Source organism: Chrysemys picta, chromosome 3, assembly GCF_011386835.1.
Source record: "Chrysemys picta bellii isolate R12L10 chromosome 3, ASM1138683v2, whole genome shotgun sequence".
NCBI classification, from domain to species: Eukaryota; Metazoa; Chordata; order Testudines; family Emydidae; genus Chrysemys; species Chrysemys picta.
The window spans coordinates 169,731,901-169,752,882 of NC_088793.1; positions in this window are offsets into that span (position 1 = coordinate 169,731,901).

Below are 20,982 nucleotides of genomic sequence, written 5' to 3' on the forward strand. Positions count from 1 at the left end.
TATGGTTTTAAGAGGTGTAATAATGTGTCAGCTTTGAATGTTTTTAGGGATAATCCAGGCTGACCCTGGGGATCTCTGCTTCTGTTCTGTAGCTCTGGCCCTGTGAGAGTCCAAAGAGCAAAGAGATGACAAATTTTCTTGTCAGCTATTTTTATTTCTTTCTTCAAGAATTCAAGCTGATGGGATGAGCCCTTCTGCATGCAGCTTCTTCAAGGGCATGGAGAAGCAATTAAGAAAGTCTTTGTATTGTGATGTCCCACAATGGCTCATTTAGTTTTGATAGCCTTCTTCATGAGCAAGACCTCCTGACAGGTCTACAGTTTCAGAGCAAACATTTTTTAGACTTTTAAAGCAAAAACTTAAATATTAGCTTACAGCCTGTGACAAAGATATTATATGTTAGATTAATGCATACACCAACTTACTAGAATTGTATAAAGCCTACACACTAAACACACTATTATAAGTTCAATATCCATCTTAACCATACTAACACACAGGAGAAACAGACTGACAAATTCATTGCTGGAAACCAGTGCTCGGCTGAGGCCCACTGCCTTGGCAAGAGCTTGCATCTGGTTTGTCAGTATCACATTCTCCACCTCTTTTTCCTCATATGAGAATTTGCTATGGGTTTATTTCTGAAGCATCTATGGCATGTAATTCACAATGGTACAAAAGATCTTGAATTTGCCACACCATTGTCCTAATTAATAAGGGTCAAAACCATTGCAAGTTCTCTATATTCACCTTAAACACAAATTTGGTTAATCGGGAAAGATGTAGTCTGGCTTTAATTACTTTCAGAAGGCAACTAAAAAGCACAATGGTGTATGGGCCTCTCTACAGTGTGTGTGACATTTCAGTGATTGGTGTTTCTTAGACTTGGGCATTCAATGGCTTTAATGCTCAAACTAAAAAAAAATTCCATGAAATGCAGAACATAAATTTGGCAGCATGTTATATAGCTGACTCGCTTGTATTAAATAGTGTTCTGTGATGTGTGGTAGCAGAATGGAACTGATCAAAAGGAAGATGAGTAGCTCAATGCAGTCCTCGCATGTTCCAATGGGTTTAATGTGACAGTATATTCTGCGTTTAAAAACAAATACATATTTACCGTGATTCATCTGGCACACATACTTCAGTGTACTGTGTCATTTTAAATTGTGCGGTGTTGTCATCTAAGAGTTGCAAGATGATTTCAAGTTAAAATTCACTGCACACATGAACTTGAAAAAATCCTGACCTGTATTCAGCTTTAATGCACATAAGTATAGAACTCACATATTATCAACATGCCAGGTGCAGCTGCATAGTTAAAGACAGTTTGAGTTTTTCACTTAAAGTAGGGATTCAGCCTCTGTTATATATGAATAATATTGGGTAAATATAAACTTTGGTAAATAGAGAAATGTTACAGTTTTGGTTTGAATGGTCCTCTTGTATCTGTCTTATCTTGTGGAAGCACAGAGTAAGAGTCAAAATGAAAACAGCAGTACAAGCTATTGTACATAAGATGCTGCATCTTTCACTGGTTAATGAGCAGATTAAGAAGACAGTAATGAAATACTCTTGTTTGAATGATCAGACTTAATCACAGTGGTCTAGATGCCGGGCAGTTTATTTCTTCCAAAGAGCACCTACTCAGGCCCAATGACTTCAATGGGACTACTTGTGTGAGTAAGTATTTGTCTCTGTGTGGTAGGGCTGCACAATCTAGCCCAGTCAAAGCAATGAACATATCCTCTGTGATCCTACATTCTAACACAGCTAACATGAGTCGGCTCATCTTTACATCAAAAGACTAAAAGCCAGTGAGCCTATTGACTCGCCACGTGACTTTAAGGGAGGGACTTGATCTTCTTGTACACCACCTGAAAAAAGTAGGGTCTCCGCTATAAACCAGAAGCAGCATTTGAGCTTTCATCATGGGTCATTAAATAAATAATTATTACCCACTATCCTGCATCCTTGTTCCCTTAGGAGGTGGGGGAATATCATCTGACCTAAATGCCAATCTATTTAGATAGTCATTTGATTGGTAGTTTCCATACGACAGCACTTGGGGAAAAAAGGTGCTGTACTGCATACAATGAAAGGTCTCCAGGGGAAAGCTAAAGCAAGCAAAACATTTAAAACACAGGGATCTTCAGTAAAACACACAATATGTTGTACATTAAATGTTTTCTCTTTGACATACAGGATAATGAAGTTACATTAAAGGCAAAGTATATACATTGTATTTTTAACCCCACCCCCACCTACCCTTTAAATAGCTACCAGCCAGAATTCAGTTTTGCCTGTTTTTCCATAACAAAGTTTAGGTCTGACCCTCATCTAGTTAAAGTCAACGGGAGTTTGGCCAATGATTTCAGAGAGGGCAGCATTGGACCCTTCAAGTTCTGCGTAGAGAAATGACTGCTGAAACCTGTATAAATGATAAATGGAACAAAACAAAAACCTCATCTTCAAGCCCCTTCAGATTTGGAGGAGATGGGGAGAAGGATTTGCAGGGTTCTGGTTCCAAATTGGATCCAATATCAGAAGTGGCCTATTTTTATGGTTCTAGGTCAGAAGAGGTGTTCTACTGGATTTTCCATGAGGCAAGATGGTGGAAATCTCATGAAATGAGATGGCCTTGTGAGATTACCAGTATTGTGGGCTGAAATTGAGAGTATATCATTGTGATGGGAACATCTCTCATGATTACTGCAACATCAAAGCCTACTCCTGATTTATCTGCAGATGTCAACCCTAAACCCTCACTTAAACCTTGTCTAGTCTGAATTTGACTTATATCTAACCTGAACCGAAATTGTCATATTAGACTAGATTCTGTAGTCTACTTGTGGCCTCATGCTCCTCAGCAGTGGAAAAGGCTGTAAAATGGATGTAACAGTTTCTGCAAGATTTCCCTAGGGTGGGTGAATCTCCAAATGGCCATCACCTGCTGGATCAAAGGACACCGCCAGGGGAGATGGTTGTGGACAGAGTGGGGTGTGATCATCTGTTGTTGGAATGTCTCTTTGGGAAGTGGGCAGTTGGGTGCAATTTAGAGCAGTGCTAAGAGTGCACTAAATTTTTCCTGGAGATTACTTAGCATCAGGATTGGAGGACTGTACAGACAGCATGAAGCCTCTCTCTTCCAGAACAGTGCTTGGCCAGGCCCAACAAACAAGATCATTCTCTCTCCCGCTCTCTCGTCTGTCTTGCTCCAGCAAAGTTGCAATATTTGTGATATTATTTGATATGATTGTGGTGATTATTTTACTTTGTGCTACTGTTGGCAATACTAGTAGGAAGAAATGAAAGTGAATGACCTGTTTCTGTGGATTTTAAAATTGGAATAGCAACAACTGAATGAATGAATACATTAACTAAATTGTAGCAGTTGAGATTTTAGAATATGAGGATTTCAACATATTTTTCTAGTCTTGTGAATACACTAACCGACAGCCTCTTCCCGCTGTGTCCTTAAATATTCATCGAGAAGAACAATCTTCACTAAAAAGCCTCAAAATAGCAGAAAATACTGCTTCTTTTTTTTTGCAAAGCACTTACACTTCTTCCTTCAAAATTAGGACTCGGCAAATAGATGGAATAAATCTATTCTTAGGGGAATCCATATCAGTTCATAAATTTGTTCATGTTAAACCCAAACATCTGAAGGCACTCCCATATCCAAAGACTATGGCGAGGTTTAAATTTTGCAGACTTCACTCCATTTAATGCCAGTGCAATGCTTTACTCCTCTAACAAAATAAAAAACAGATTTGTTGTATTAAAGATGTGTTGTAACTACTCTCTTGCTGTGCATATACAACAGAGTTAGTTTTGAGAGGGAATCTCTTATGTTGTTGTGCTTGAGTTTGGCTACAGGCATGCAGAAACATATGATGTTCTACACCAGGGATCAGCAACTTTCGGCACGCAGTCCACCAGGATAAGCCCCCTGGTGGGCCGGGCTGGTTTACCTGTCGCATCCGCAGGTTTGGCCAACTGCGGCTCCCACAGGCCAGGCCGAGGGATTTGCTGACCGCGGCTTCTCTCAGCTTCCATTGGCCTGGAACGGCGAACCGCGGCCAGTGGGAGCCATGATCGGCCGAACCTGCGGACGTGGCAGGTAAACCAGCCTGGCCTGCCAGGGGCCTTACACTGGCGGGCCACGTTCTGAAGGTTGCTGATCCCTGTTCTTCACAATCCATCAAGAGCACTCCCTCTTAGCATTTACTGTTTTAGAGAGAAAAATGATTATTTAGTACAGAAAATTATTGGCTATGCAAAGAAATTTAATAATGAGTAAAACACCACCAAATCACTGCTAGTATCCGGAGCATTTACTGAGGAATCTATAGTATGGCTAACATTCTCTGGTCTAGCCAAGCTGCACTGATTGTGAGAGCAGCAGAGAATACTAGGGCTACATTATGCCACACTTTCATTCCATCCTTTTCTGGATCTAGCCATTGGACAGTTCAGCCCCTGGCTCAGCTTAGACCAGCTGTACTTAGTTAACGATGGCCTAAAGAGCCTTTGTAGAAACCATGAGGCATAAGAACACCCTGACTAGCCTCCCTTTGTCAGGGGAACACCTCCTACGCCTGCTACCCGGAGTTACAGTTTACAGACATTCTGTGGCTGTATGCTAATCAGTGTTGCCAACTTTCATGACCGACTGGAATCTGAGAAAATCTAATTGTATGTACATGCAAGATGCAGGTTTTGTTAAGCCATCCACTACTTGTAAATCTTCTTCATTATGGCTATTATTTATTACTTTCACAACAGCATTTTATGCTCTGCAAGACAAAGTGGATTTCCTGCTCACTCATGTGAGAAATCCCATTGACTTAAATGGAAGTCCTTGTGTGAATAAGGATCTGCAGAATCAAGCCCCAGGAAGAAAAAGAAACAAGCTGTAAGACAATAATATTGGAGAGGAGGAGTAGGAGAAGACAATATGATTATGCAGGGACATGTACATTTAATGCATGTGTCCTGGGAGTAGGGGAGGTTATGTGTATTTAAAAACTGTGGCCCTGATTCAGCAAAGTACTTAAGCACATGATGATAGGCACGTGAATTGTCCTGTTATTTTCATTAACCTTGCTGCATCAGGCCCTGTGGCTGTTACGTCAGGAGAGCTATGAAACAAAACAAAACCAGAAGTGGCATATTGTGAATTTCTGTACAACAAAGCTGTGAAATCTGAAGTGTAGTTTGTGAACAATTTTTAAAATCTGAAGAAAGTGGTGGCAGGGGGGAACAACTGGGGACCAGGTAGTTAAACATGCTGAGATAAAGGTAGTCACATCTCATTTCTAGACATCAGCTTATGAATGTTACTTCCTAACCCTTAAGGCAATAAGTAGCATCGGAGAGTTCTCCAGATAATTTGTGGAGGAGGGATTCACCATCTCTGAAATATCAGACATTGGTCACTTCCATGAAAAGGATACAGGGCTGTGATGGACCATTCATCCAATCAGTTGTGGCCAGTTCTATACTTCTGTCCTATTCATTACTTCTAGCCATCAACTATATTCATTTCATCTTCAAAGTCTTATCTTTTTCTCACAGTTCTATCTACAGACACGTACTCTTACTCCAAAGTCACTTCAAGATTTTTCCTAAGCGAATTTGATTTATTTCGAGACACTGGAATGTGTGCTCTGCTTTTTTAGATTGACAGATATTTCATCAAAATGGTTAAAAATGGAAAGTTTAAGACCATGGAAGACAAATGACAAATCCTTTTAGACTTTTGAAATACTGAGCTCATCTCTCACCATTTTTTCCCTTCATTTAGGAAGGTATTTACCTCCGTATCTCTGGAACTAGAGCTGGTCAAAATAATCATTGCAAACAGCTTATTCAATGAGTCTTTTCAGCTTTATAAACTATTTCTGCTTCATCCTGAAATGAATATAGTTTCTTGATTAAACAAACTTCTGCTAGAGACCCAAACATGCCCAAATTGAAATATGATTCAGAATTTTTTGAGAGATTTGTGAAAACTTCCCAACATCATTTGTCTAGCTGTTGGCACTGAATAATTGAGGCACATGTCATCAGAGGCCACTTTTGAGAACTTGGGCTTTACTTCTTTTTGCCTTGATTTCTTCATCTGTTAAATGATACTCAGCAACCTTTTTGAAAGCACTTGCAATTGATGGATGAAAAATACTGTGTAAGTGCTTATTTTGTTATGATCTCCTGTTATTCTCGTTGTCCTTGAAGTAAAATAATTTCTATTCTCTGCTGTCACAAATTGCTATGTTTTTTATCCCATTGTTACATTTCTAGAGAAGTGCACTATTTGTGGTGTTTAGTTCAATTCATTATAGGAGACCTCATGTTTTAAGTCACTGGGACAGTGAAATCCTTATAAATGAATACCCCGGGGAACAGGAATACATCTGCAAAAGGCACCAAAGAGTAAAATACTCTTACATGAGTAAACCATTCAGTTAATAAATTGTTCCCTAGAAAATGCTATATTGCTAGTACTAGCCATATAGAAACCTTCTTCAACATTCAATTTAAGAGTATTCTCAACATGTACTTTACAAATAAAATGTATTCAGCCCTAATGAAACTTCCACAGAGCATGCCAGGGGTCCAGTAATTTAGTATGTCTATATTTCTCAGACAGATATTTTTAAAATGTAACATCAGTTTACACTCATACTCATGTCACAGGCCAAATTCATTCCCCATTTAATTCCACTGAAGTCAATGAAATTATTCCAGAGATAAATCTGACCTTGCTTATTTAGCAGAGGGCTGTCTTCTGCACAACTACTTATGCCTGTGGCATCCTTCAGTTGCATGTTTTGAATAGTTTTTTTTTTAAACCAAAATGTCAAATAACAAAACTCGTGGTTTCACATTGAAGTGCAGTGGAATATTGCATGGAATGTTCTCTCACTTCGACAGTGCTGCTTGATTTGTTCCTTGGAAAACATTTCAATCCAAAGACAAGCCTTGGCCAATTTCAGCAGCTTAGTTTGAAATGTATTTGAAAATGTGGCCAGCTGGCCTTATAAGGAATCCCCTTCCGAAATCCTTTGAAGTTTTAAGAGTGTGGGAGATGCATACTTGAGTACAAAATCTCTTTAAATTCCCCTGCGCAGCTACAGAAAACAATTACCTATGTACTATACACTGCTGCAAATAATTTATACAAGATCTATGTGCATTTTATTATCTGTTTGGCCTTCCCTGATGACTACAGTGTTGGATATTGAATCTTAACTAAGCCCAAAGAGAGTGCCGATATCCCAGAGCCCTGTTGGGGGAAGCCATTATTAGAAACTGCTGAGCTACAGTATTTCACAACCTATAAAATACACCTAAAAATAGACCACATGGAAAGAGCTTTTCCACAAATTTCAGAGGTGTGTGGTGGGTTTTTAAGAACAGGACTCATAAAGTGGCGTTGAGAGGGCATTACACTGAGGAAGTAAGCAGTAAATTTGTAGCCCTGCTTCTAACAGCTGGATTGGGAGGGGCTAGCCGTTGGAACAGAGAAGGAGGAACGTGGGGGTGGGGGCCTAAAAGGGAGCTTGTGATAATGCTACTAATTAAAATGCTGGATTGTAACTGGTGAAGAAACCAGTGCTGAAGTTTTCTGAGAGAAATGTGATTCCAAGAAGTGCAAGAGGCCATGGGTGAATGAGTGAAAATTCTTTCATAAGCAGGAAGTGAGAGAGAGAGAGAACTATAAGGGAAATATTCTGTTTGTTTTGGCCATCGTTCTAAAAACCTGAAGTAAAAGCAAAGAGAAATGAAAGAAAGAATCGTGATAAATGATGTGTGAAAAGCATCTAGAATTCTTGGACTTTATAAAGCCTAATTATGAATGCAAGTAATTTATTCATGTGTTGTCCAGAATTACGGTAACCAGTATTTTTCACTATTAGGAATGGAAAACTTGTACTGTCTTTCAAACATACAGTAGTTAGCTGATTAATTGAGTGGTTTGTTCAGTAGTATGACCAGCTGTTATGAATGTTTTGGCAATTTTTTTGGCATTAAAAATAAACAGATCTCTCTTGTTTTTTTGGCCTGACTGAATATGAAAAAGCACAGCCAATAAAGCAAGCTCTTGTTTGATATCTTGAATTTTGCTTTGAATCCGCTATGTGTAATAACCCTATATGTGTTGCTGTGTTTCTAAGCAACTTACTACAACATGGAAAAAATGAGCAGTTAATTTGGTATGTTTAAAAGTTCTTCTGGTATTTTGTTTTTCTTGTTCCCCTTTCTGCTTGTAGCAAGAATTTAAGAGACACTTATCAGAGACCCATGGGGTCTAGTTTGCTCCAAATGATTTAGAAGGTTCTTTGAAATCTTCTCCTTCTGGGCTAGTATCAAGGAAGCGACTGCATGGAGCTGGACATGGGTTAGTGATTATGGGCTTGATCCAAAGGCCCCCTTCAAGTCAATGGAAAGCTTCCCAGAGACTTCAGTGAGCTTTGGATAAAATGTTTGAAAGCTATGTGTGGTATCAACTTACCTATTGCAGTTTATGGTTGAATGAATGTGAGAACATTCTAATATAGACATGTGGAGGGAAAAAACGATACTCTTTAAGAATATTGAATTTTATAAAAGTTTGAAAAATAGCTGTGATCATGAATAACAATTTCTGCGCTTGTCTGTCAAAATTTGCTCCCATTGGAGGAGTACTGTATGCTGCTGTTGGTTTGGATTTGGGGAATTTCAACTGCTGGCATTTGATATTCAGTTCTTTAGTAATTTTGAGCTGACACTGTTCTGTACTGAGCCTAAGAATGTCATTAGTGTAGTTTACATTGTTAGCTGTCACTGCATATGTTTGGGGGCCGATCTAAGACTTTGTCTGACATTATGACACTTGTAAGAAGCACAATCAAAAATCACATAGATGAAATCCATATGGGTTTGCTCACAGGCTGAAATAAAGTCATGCTTATGGCTTCTACTGCAACCAAGGGATATTTTTAGGGAGTGGTTCTTTGCTTAATAAAAGCATAGCACTCTGATGCTGGAAATATGGATATTATTAAGTACCTGCTCTGTGAGAAACTTAAATACTGTTTTATTCCCAACTCATTTGGTTAGTTTATATGCACAAGAGTCAGATCTAAGCCTGACATAAGGAATGATCTCTGTAGCCTGGCACAGGTCCAGCTTCTCTTGAACTCTGTTTTAGACATTATTGGGTTTTGTCTTCGTTGTGGCTCCTTCCAACACTGAGCTGAATATTTGGCATAATGTGTGGTACGGGTTATTACGATACACAGAAGTGAGGTAATTCACATGATTTCTGCAGCGTAGGCAAGTTTGCCTGGCTGCTAGACTGGTTAAAGCAGAAAGCTTCCTGCTGTGCTGAGATGCTGATTACTAAGGGTCAGGATTGCACTCACCATGACATCATAAAACACAACTGGGATCTGATTTATTTAAGAACTGTCATGGCACTACTTCTGTCAGGAGAAAAAGAAATAGAAGAGGGAAGGTTATGGGGGAGCAAAGAACTCTTAAGGCTTTTATGTTAAAGAAGAAAACATTTGTCAATTATATGAGAAATGTTTTGCTAGTTTTTAAGTATGAGATGAAGAATAGGGTTGTTCTTTCACTCTTCAGTGTCACTTTCCAAAATGATGAAAAAACAGTTATGAGAAGTGGGACTTACTATGAAGTCCTATGTGAAGCAAGATATTGAAACAAATCTCTGGCTATCCGGGGCTTCACAGCCATTGGTAAGCTGCAAACAATGGCATTCAGGCATTTATGGGGATGACTGGGATAAAACCTTCTGCTCCGAAAGCACAGGTATTTGCCATTTGAATAAAAGGGGAATCTCTATTAGCAGTTGGCAGCATAGTGTCTGTGACACACACTTCAGAAGTTTAGGTTCTATCTGGTAGAGAGCAGTGATGTACACATACCTAGCTTTAAATGTTAGTGTACAAGTATTGCAAAAAAAATTGCTGTGTTTGAATTCCTGAATGAATTTGCTTTGACTTGGGTACACTTTTCACAAATAGTTTAATAAATGAGTTTATTGACAAAAATGTTTATTGAAACAGGATTTTTAAAGCAAATATTGCAGAAGGTAAATGAAACTTCCAATTGCAAAGTTGAAATAGATTTAATTGCTCCAGAAACCTGATTCTGAGGGTTACTTTCCCAGTCAGGGACTCGAAATATACCCTGTGATCTGCCTTCAATCAAAGCAAGTTCTCTTTTGCAAAGGAACTGTACTGCAGTTCAGGGTCAAGGCCAGTGTGTTTTCAGGAGGAATTTGAATGGGAATAAGGTTGAACACAGGAAAAGGGAGACTGTTCCTGGCATATAGGACACCATGAAATCTCCCCCATGAAGATGAGAGTGGGAGACAAGAAAGGGAGATGTTTGATTTAAACCTGTTAGCTGAGTGAATGGGATGAGAGGGGAAATGTAGTTGAGAAGGAAGTTGTACAGAGCCATCAAAATAGAGACAAGATGCATGAGCTTCATCTGGCTGGTAGGAGTTAATCACTGGAGAGTTTCAAACTGGGAATTAACATTATCTGAGAGGTGAGGGAAGAAAACTGTCTTGCCTCTCACCTCACCTCTTTATCAGTAATATTGCTGCAAAGAGGCCAAAAAGAAGAGGTTGCTGAATGGGGGGTGAGAGATGTGCAGGGTGTGGATAAGGGTTTCATGGCACAGATGGAGACATTTAAGAAGCATAGATGAGAGGTGGTATATTCCCTGTGTTTAACTTTTAAGTTAAACAGATATAGCAGTATTGTCAGTTGGCCTCTGAGCCATGACATCTATGGTGGGTTTCTGAGGGCATTCCCAGTACTACACCTGGTGGGCATGAAGGGAAGGAGAGCCTTCAGTCTCCATGGAGACTTTGGAGGATATACTCAAAGGCAAAACTCCAAGCTGAACAGGCAAAGAAAATACATAGTTGTTTTTTTTAATGAATCAGCATCTCTTTAATCCACTGTCATGGCTATTAATGTAGCACAAAAGTGAAAGATTGACATGAAACCCTAAATAGAATCTATGGATGGCTCATCATACAGGTTCATGGGTCTTAGGGTTCCACTCCGCAATCCTTACTCATGGTGTGTAATACTTATTCCATTGAGTTTAGTAAACCTAATTCTGTGAATAAGTACCACAAAGCCTGAGCCAGTAAGTGGCTAGTTTGAAAACTTTTGAAATGCTACATACTATTATAACTTTCTTATAAATATAATCCATTTATCTTTCCTGCTAGCAAAAATTACAGTTTTAGTTCCTGTAGATCATCGCATCAGTCACATTCTACTGCATTAAGGAAATTAATATACCCTACGCTTAAAAAAAAGAAAAGAAATTCCCATTTGATTGAGTCTGGGGCTTGAGCAAGAGAATTTATTTATAAATGGATGATGTAAACCTCAGTGCTGATAGAGTCCATCTCAATTTCCCCAGCCCACCAGTTGTAAAAACATACTCTAGATATGACTAACATTTGACTTTAGGGCTATAGTCTTGACTTGATGCATTAGATTTTTAGCTGTAAAACTCCCTTTAGCACATTCACCCTTTGCAGCATGTTGAAAACATGTACTCCTCGGTTCTTAAACCAAAGAGTAGTCGCTATTTTGATTATACCCTAATGACATTATTTTGCACTTCTGGTACATCCTTGCTTTGACTGTCTCAAAGCACTTTTCAAACGCTAACTAAGACTCACTTATAGTGTTGTTACAATGGGTCTTTCATACTGCAGAACTGAAAATATAAAGTAAGAGTCCTGACTCCTTGTTGTGTAGTCTAATCACTATTTACACATCCCTTTATTTCCACCTAGGTCTTTTAACCACCTGTGCTGCAAATTACATTTGGATCATAGTAGTGGGAATTCAGAATTTTTATTATTTCTTCTTAATGAATGACTTTAAATGGAGATTAAGGGACAGCTCCAGCTCCCATTAAAATGAATGGGAGTTCTGTCATTCACTTCAGTGGGAGCAAGATCAGGCCCTGAGTTTTTAGTAGACTATTCAAAACCATAGTACTGAACAAGATCCTCCTGCCTTTCTGCCATTCTCTTCCCTCCTTGTTTTCCCCCATCTCCCTCAATCCTGGGGTTGGCCCACAGAGCAAATACCAATAGCCCTGAGAGCTGGATATGGTCCTAGGTTTCTAGAGAAACAAAGAATACAGCACAAAACCATAGCTGGCATTACTGGAAGGAATAATTACTTGCCCCTTAGATATGGGGGCTACAAATTATCTAGGGAGGCTTTGACTATCTTCTGATCACTCAAAACATGTTCTTGCTGTATATTCTCTTAGGACTTGTTCCTTCAGTCCTTCCTTGTGGTGATGCCTAGAGACCCCATTCAGTATCAATGCACCATTTTGCTAGGTGCCATGCAAACAGATAGGAAGAAGACATGGTCGCTGTTCTGAAGAATTTACAATATGAGAACTGAACTGAGACACCTTACTCTTATGAATAAGGCCTTGTCTAGACTAGTACAAAACATACTTCTAAACACAAATGATCACCTAGTGGTATTAACAATTTAAACATGTTAAACATGTTTTACAAGTGTTAAGTGTTAGCTGGTCTAGGTATTAAATCCCATCTACACTAAGTGCTAAGTGGTATTTAGAATCCTGTGAGATGACAGGCTTTTTAAAAAGCAGCAACACCTTTTTGCCTAGTCTAGACAAGACCTAACAGTTCAGGAATCAAGCTCTTAATAGCTAGGTCAAATATCACAATCAAAAGTGTGATCTACTTTCCATCTTAAATGATCACTGGATCTAAAAGACAAACAGGTTCTGGAAAGATAGGCCAGCCTAATGAGTTTATGCTAAGATACAGCAACAGAATTATCTGAGACTTAAAGAAAAAATAAGGGCTCTGTTTTGTACTGTTGGCCATTTCCCCCTTCTCAAATTCCTTCCTTTTAGACTTTCTCTTGGGAGTGGGTAGGGAACAATTTGGATCTGGTGTTAAGAACCATGGCATCATTTGTGTCTGCTACCATGTTCTTTTCAAATACTCACAATTCTTTGCATAAGAAAATGCCTCTTGCCTTTGGTTATTTTTTTCTTCTTCCTTATTTGCGTAGCTATGTGCCTTAGATTAATCTATCTCATATTATGAATACTCCACTACTGGCACTAGGGTGACCAGGTGTCCCGATTTTATAGTGACAGTCCCGATTTTTGGGTCTTTTTCTTATGTAGGCTCCTATTATTCCCCACCCCCTGTCCCCATTTTTCACACTTGCTGTCTGGTCACCCTAACTGGCACTGTAAATTCAAGCAATTATAATTGGTTGTAGTTGTGGCAGCAACTCTGACTGGTTCCATTGAAATGAATGTTTATATGCAACCTGGTACAAGAGGCCTTCTAAGTGTAATTCTTAGCAGGGGTAATATATACACTTCTGCATTTCAGAATGTTTTCAAGAGGAATTCTTGGGAGGACGGTGATGGAGAAGAGGTTAAAGAGCTATGAAATACTCCTCAAAATAGAGTGAAGCCAGTTTTTGTGTGTGCTGATGATCTTTGCTTGGCTGTGATATTGTTATGCTGGAAGGTGCTAATGGCTGGCATCCAGCATGTCTTTATCTATTGAAGAGTCATAGATCTGGGGCTTGTCTTCACTGCAACAGTTAGCCAAGTTAGTACAATCTAATACTCCAGCAGAGCTAGCCTAGCTGAATGAGATTGGCCACACTGTGAAATAACATTCGAACCAAATCCAATGATTGGATTTGCGGTGTGACTGGATTAGTAGCTGATGAGTTGTTGTAACTCCAGCTGCTGCATCTCCACTGCGTTACTAGTTCCAATGTCAGCAGCATTTGAGCTTCAACACCCCTGCTCCCCTCCGAGGGGCCAACTGCCTCAAATTTTAAAGGACTACTTAACTGGAGCTAGGAATGTGTGGACAGGAGTTGGGTTAGGTCAAAACTTGAGTTATAGCTTGAGTGGTTAATGTAGTGAAGCCAAACCCCTGTTTTAAAGCTGATGGGTGTATTAACCACTTTTCATTCAAGCTAAGTGGAACAAACAGTTACATCCCCCTTAGTGTAGTTATAGCTGAAACAATAAGAAACCACCACCCAGGGCAATAAGCCTCATGGCAAGGCTGATCAGAAGCTAAGCTGTGTAGGCTGTGGGGTTTCCTTGCCAAGGATTGAAAATGCAGGAGCCAGGGGTTTGGTTGGCTGCAGCTGTACATGTCTGTGAGGCAGAAAGCAAGAGAAGCAGTGTTGAGTGTGGCCCTGGAAGGAAGCCAATAGACAGAGCTTCTTTTGGGCACGGTATTTGCTGGAAAGGCAGACTTGGATTTCTGGGCAAGGAATCTGCCTGCTGTTTGTGCCTACTGTGTTCAGGGAAACAGGACTTTGAGAACATTCTTTGTAAATAAAAAAGGACTGCACCAAAGAAATACCTCACCTATATCATCAGTTTCGCCTCCTAATGGAACCAACCTGGCATGGCTGCAAATATTGACTAGAAAACTTGGGCCCAAAAGGGACAACACTACTGTGACATACCAGGGTACAGTCCAGACCAATGAGGGGCTGTGTCATCCCCACTCTGCGACTTTGGGTGCCTTACAATGCCTTGATGAAGTGCTCCCACCTGAGCTACTCACAAACACACGTCCAGCATGCAAGCCACACCCTGAGTGTCTGTATGTAACTGCAGCCTGCCAGCCACACGCAGGTTATACTCTGGTTCTCACCAGCCTTGGAGCCCAGCATACCCCCCAGTCTCAGATTTTCCCACAGAAATATATGTCTTGTACTGTCCAGCCCTCTCCTAGACAGTACAAATATTTTAAGTCCCTTATTCCTATAAGGGAATAACATGTCATCTTATTATCTCAAATAGTTATTCAGACACTTCAATTTAAACCCACTGGTTTACATAAAACAGTAAAACCGGTTTATTAATTACAAAAAGGTTTTAAGTGAATACAAGTAATGATGCATAAAAGTCAGAAATGGTTACAAGAGAAATAAAGATAAAACATGTACTAATGTTTAACTTAACAATATGTATTAGATTCAAGCAAAGTTTCTCATCACATGTTCCAGAAGATTGATCAAATTTTCGGGTCAGGACCCCTCCCTCAGAGTCCAATGACTGCATCCTTTGTGGTTGTCAGGGAGAGAGAGGGGTCCCTCAGGGTGTTTGTCCCTCCTTTTTCATAGCGTCAGTCCCCTCTTGAAAAACATTTCCAGCTGAGACCCAGGAGACAGACTTTGTGGAAGGATATTCCTTGCTGTTTTTTTCACCTGTTCAAACTTCCTTTGTCTTCCCTTCCTGCTTGATGTTGTTTAGAACAGACCTGTTTGCCAACATCTGTTTGGGCAGGACTGTGGTGTTTGGAAAATATGTAAATAACACCATACAAGGGAATCTTAACTTCACATGCAGTGTTGCCACACATTTTACCGGGACAATAATGACCAGCAAATTGAGTTTTCAAATGATACCTTACAAGGCATACTTTGTACAAAGATTATTACAGTAGTGTGTAGGATGTGACTACAGAGATGTGTTCTGTCACAACTATGTACAACTGGTGTCTGACCTTTTTCATTTATGCTGTGTACCTACAGTTCCCATTTCTTTCAGTTAGAGGTGTGGGTGCTCCACACCTATACAAATGGGACCGTTTCATGGTTCTGAAGGATTGGGATCAGCTCTAAGAGGTTTAGGGGATGTCATTTAGAGAATGTGAAACAAATTAGTGCTCTGTCCTTGATTTCTGAAACATGGTAGGCCAGATTTTCTGGTACGTGGTCCCGCAGAGCAAAGGGGCCAGGTTCTGGCTGAAAATGGCCAGTGGTGGAGAAGAGCTCTGTAATGGCATAGAGATGGCAGAACTGGCTTCTGCTTCAGCCACCTCCTCTCCCACATTTTGAAGGGGCATGTCAGGGTAAGGAGAGCCAGGTAGAGGCATGGCAGAGCTCTGCTCATAATGCATAGGCATAAACTAGCACAGAGCCTAGGTTCAATCCTTCAGAAGTAGGACTTGTCTGCAGGATTGGTTTGAACCTGACATGATGCTTTGCTACTGCATCTAGTAGCAGATATTAGGGTGCCCCTAATATCTGCTACTAGAGACATTATTACCTTTTAGGACTTCTGTGAGTACTTACCACACTGTCTATCTTTCTGTGTTACAGTTACACATAAGGGCCCCACTCAGGATCCCTTTTAATCTTCAGTGGTTTTGGCTGTGGAACCTTTGTAGAGCTTCCACCCTTCACCTTCATGCAGCACAATCCTAACTCGAGGCAAAACTTACATTTTTGCATCACTCTGGAATTGCTCAGACTTCAGGATTTGCCAACACCTTTCTGAGCAGCATGGAACAAGGAGTGTCTTCTACCCCTCTCCCATGGGCCCATAATGGAATGCTAGGCCCACATTTTTTATGGTGTAATAACTAGAAAGAGCACGCTCAGATAACTCAGGATGGTCAATAGAGGCCCACTGAGCAAGCTTCTGCAGTCAGCCCCTTTGAAAGGGAACTACAGGATTTATTTCTGTGAGCCTTAGTTCATGGAATATTCAATGTTCTATATATTCTATCACATTTGTTTTCAAACTTTTTATATTGATGACCCCTTTCACACAGCAAGCCTCTGTGTGTGACCCCCTCCCCTTATAAATTAAAAAAGGGGGGGATAATTGAATGGGGGGTCAGGGCTGTCAACCCCATGTAGCTGATAGTTCTCAATCCCCACATAACCACCTTGTGACACCTGAGGGGTCACGACCACCAGTTTGAGAGCCCCTGTTCTAACACATTCTATATATAGACCTGCGTCATGTGTATATTTGTATAATATGTAGAGGAGAGAGGATAATGAGCTTACATTTAAAATGTAACTTGGTCCTTTGATCAAGGATACACTTTACAGTCTGTATACATGAAGAATTTCTTTACCTACCACCGAGCTGGTGCAGATATTTAATCACATACAGCAACATTAGACATCAATTTAGTACAAGATGTGACGAATATATACAAAGGGGAAGTATAGATATGATATAATATAATGATTTGAATTGCAATTTTTGTAGGGCACCCTGATTGTCCATCTTAGTGAGCACACCTAGCAGCTGACCATGCCAGGTGTGTGCAAATACTCTGCTGACCATGATAGCTACACACTTCAGACACTCTCTCTGGCCTGGACTAGACAGGAGATACTGGATCTCCTGGGGTGGTGGGGAGAAGAGTCTGTGCAAGCACAGCTATGGACCAGCCCTAGAAATATGGACATCTATAAGCAGATTGCACAGGGGATGCAGGAGATGGGGTACAACAGGGATCAACAGCAGTGCCATGTGAAAGTGAAGGACCTGGAGAAGGCCAGGGAAGCCAACAGTCGATCCAGTGCCGAGCCACAGACCTGCTGCTCTTACAAAGAGATTTCATGCCATACTTGGTGGAGCCCCACAGACCAAAGTGGATATCTCTGAGGAGCCTGAGTCATAGGCCCCTGGCATGAACAACCAGGATGATGATGATGACCAGAATGACATGTAACCAGAGGGTCCAGCTATGCTGCAAGCCAGAACCTGTTTGATACTCCACTGCAGTCCAATCAGTCCTGGCAGTCGAGCACAGGCAAGCCCAATACAGGGGAAGAAACCTCGGGTGAGTGTGTAAATGTATTTCCCATTACAATGATGTACAGATGGTGCCTCCAACTTAGCAGGACACAACTTTTGACTTCTCGTTAATTGACTCGTACTGGAAGAGGTAGCAGTACAAAAAAGAGGTATGGTTGTTATCTGCTTTTCATTCCCCTGTAGAGTTAGGTGGGGAGGGGCATGCATAGCAGTTTGTTTATGTACACAGGGATGTCCCTTGAATCCTCCTGAGAGATCTTGATGAAACATTCCTGTAGGTATTCTGCAGTCCTCTGCTGAAGGTTTTTAAGGATGGCAGCCTTATTTCTTCCTCTGTGGTAGGACACTTTCCCACACCAGTCAGCAATAACTTTGGCAGGTACCATTGTAGTACACAGGTTAGTACAGGTCCAGGTGGCTTTGGAATGCCAGCAGCAGCTGTGTTCTCTGTGCCTTTGTTACCCTCAGGAATGAGAGATCTGCTGAAATCACCACTGCCTGTGGAAAATGGTGCCAGTTTTCAGTGCCATTGCACTATACCCATAGTTTCATGCAACTGAGCAATTCTCTCCTCATTTCCCTCACCCCTCCCAAGCCATTCTCACCATGGCTGGTGCTGAGAATGGTACCGTGCACAAGCACTACAAAGCAGAAGTGTCAATAAGCATGTCTTGCTTAAAACTTTAGGGAAGCAAATGAAGGGAGTTCTAAATCTTAACTTTCATTTTCTGTTGTGACATCTGACAAAGATGCCTTTCTTTCTTTCTTTCTTTCTTTCTTTCTTTCTTTCTTTCTTTCTTTCTTTCTTTCTTTCTTTCTTTCTTTCTTTCTTAAATCTGCAGCTGCTGCTGTTGCAGCCATGAGAGGTTCCCCAAGCCCTGCAAAATGCCTCAGCCAGATAAGGAGAAAGAAGAGGACTTGGGATGACATGTTCACTGAGATCCTGCAAGTCAGTGGTGCATCAGTCTGAACAGAGAGCCCGGAGGGTGAATATTGCAGTCTGTATGGAGAAGAAAAGAGTGGTCAGGAAAAGGAGAGAGAGATGTACCAGCACATAACGGGGCTTCTCTGAAAGCAAACGCAGATGCTGCAGACTTTGTGGACGTGGAGGTTCAACAATCCCAGGCTTGCCATCCTTTGTAGTTCATGGAGAACTCCAGTACTGCACCTCAGCATTCCATGTAGCATCAGGGACTGCATCCCTACTCCACTCCACCCTGGGGAACATTAAGGACAACCACAGCTTCACATACACTGACCTGTGAAAGCCACACTTGATGTATGTGTAGCTAAAATGGACATGAATGTTCCTTCCCCTTTAAGCTCTGTTCCATAAAATTATTAAGTTTTCAAAGTATTTGCTTTTAATATGCATAAATTTAAGTGTTTTTTGTTACTCAGTAAAACTATTGTTTGGAAAAGAATTTCTTTATTAGTTCCCAATATAGGCTTCAGAATGCCTATTGGTAGTGAAAGCACCCACTTTACTTGTAATTGTACACTGACACAACTCACAGGACAAGTAACAAACACTGTGTAATAATCAGACATGTACAGCAAGCACCACAAAATTAATAGGTGCATTGTCAGTGTTATATTCATAGATGTACACCAAGCACCACATAATTCCTAACAGGCCCCAAAACAGCAGGGCCGAGTAGAGCATAGTGCACCACAACACATTCCTGGGCTCACTGTAAGTGCTCTTTCAAAGCCACCCCGAGCCATAATGCTCTGTTGAGTTCTTCTGATGGCCCTTGTGACTGGCTGTTCATAGTTAGCAGACAGCCACTCTGTCTCGGGGGCAACTTTTCCCCCTTTGCTTCACAGATATTATGCAGGACACAGCAGGCAGCTATAACCATTGGGATATTTTTCTCACTGAGTTCCAGTCTTGTGAGTAAACAACGCCAGAGTCCTTTCAATCTACCAAAAGCACATTCAACTGTCATTCTGAACCTACTGAGCCAGTAGTTGAATATTTTCTTGGTGCTGTTAAGGTGCGATGGAGGGCTTCATTAGCCAGGGGAGCAAAGGGTAGCCGGGGATCCCTAGGATCACCAGTGGTGGCATTTCAACATTGCCAACTGGCAATCTGCCAGTCTGGAAAGAAAGTCCCACCTTGTAGCATTCTGCACAGATCTGTGTTCTTAACGATGTGCGTGTCATACACCTTCCCTGACCAGTTAATACTGTTGGTGAAGCACCCCGGTGATCCACCAGAGGGTGCATAACCATAGAAAAATAGCCTTTTCTGTTGATGTATTCCGTGGCAAGGTGGTGTGGTGCCAAAATAGGGACACGCGTGCCATCTCTTGCTCCACTGCAATTCAGGAACCCCACTGCTGCAAAACAATCCACTATGTCCTGCGCATCGCCGAGATTCACTGTCCTGTGTAGCAGGAGATGATTAATGGTCCTGAAGACTTGCATGACAATACCCCCACAGTGGATTTTTCAACTCCAAAATGATTTCCCACTGATCAGTAGGAATTCGGTGTTGCAGGTTTCCATAGTGTGATTCCCTACTTGCTTCTCCATTGTCAGTGCAGCTCTCATTCTGGTGTTCCTGTGCTGGAGGGTTGAGGTGAGCTCGGCATCCCACCAGTCAGTGCTCATTTCTTGGGCCCAAAAACGGTGCTCCACTGTTTCCAGCTGCTCTGCAAGTACCACCAATGATCTTGAATTGGTTCTCACTATGTCCCACAGCAGTCTGCCGTCCAGGATATCTTCATATTCCTCTTGGCTCTTCTTACTGCTCTGCATATACTGGAGGATCATGTGTCCTGTGCTTGCAACTCTCATGACCAATAGTGCAGAGCAGGGCAGGCTCCATGCTTCTGTCAGAGATGGCAGACAGCAACAAGTCCCACGCATGTTTATGGGATTTTCAAAATGGACACAAATTAGAGATCGAGATGGTATGATGGGGTGGAGAAAGTAGCATGATGAGAACTTGACCTTGCAGTCCCAATCACCCCTGCATGACTCATTTCTGCCCCACCATGCATTGCCAAAACTTCCCAAAAGACAGTGCACTGGACAGGGGCAAGTTGCACACTGGGGTGAGTACCCAGGTGCACTGCACTGTGCATCGGAACAAGTACTCTGGTGAGTGTGTGCATCTTTGATGCAAGAACCAAGTATGTGTGCGCACAAGCAATATGCTGATTGCAATGGCTTTTATGCCAACATAACCTGTGTCAGCAAAAGTTTGTAGTGTAGACATACCCAAAGAAAGAACATTGGGCCAAAGTGGCCGTAAATAGGGGTCTCAGGGAATAGGGGTTTCCTTTGCCACATATGGCACTTACA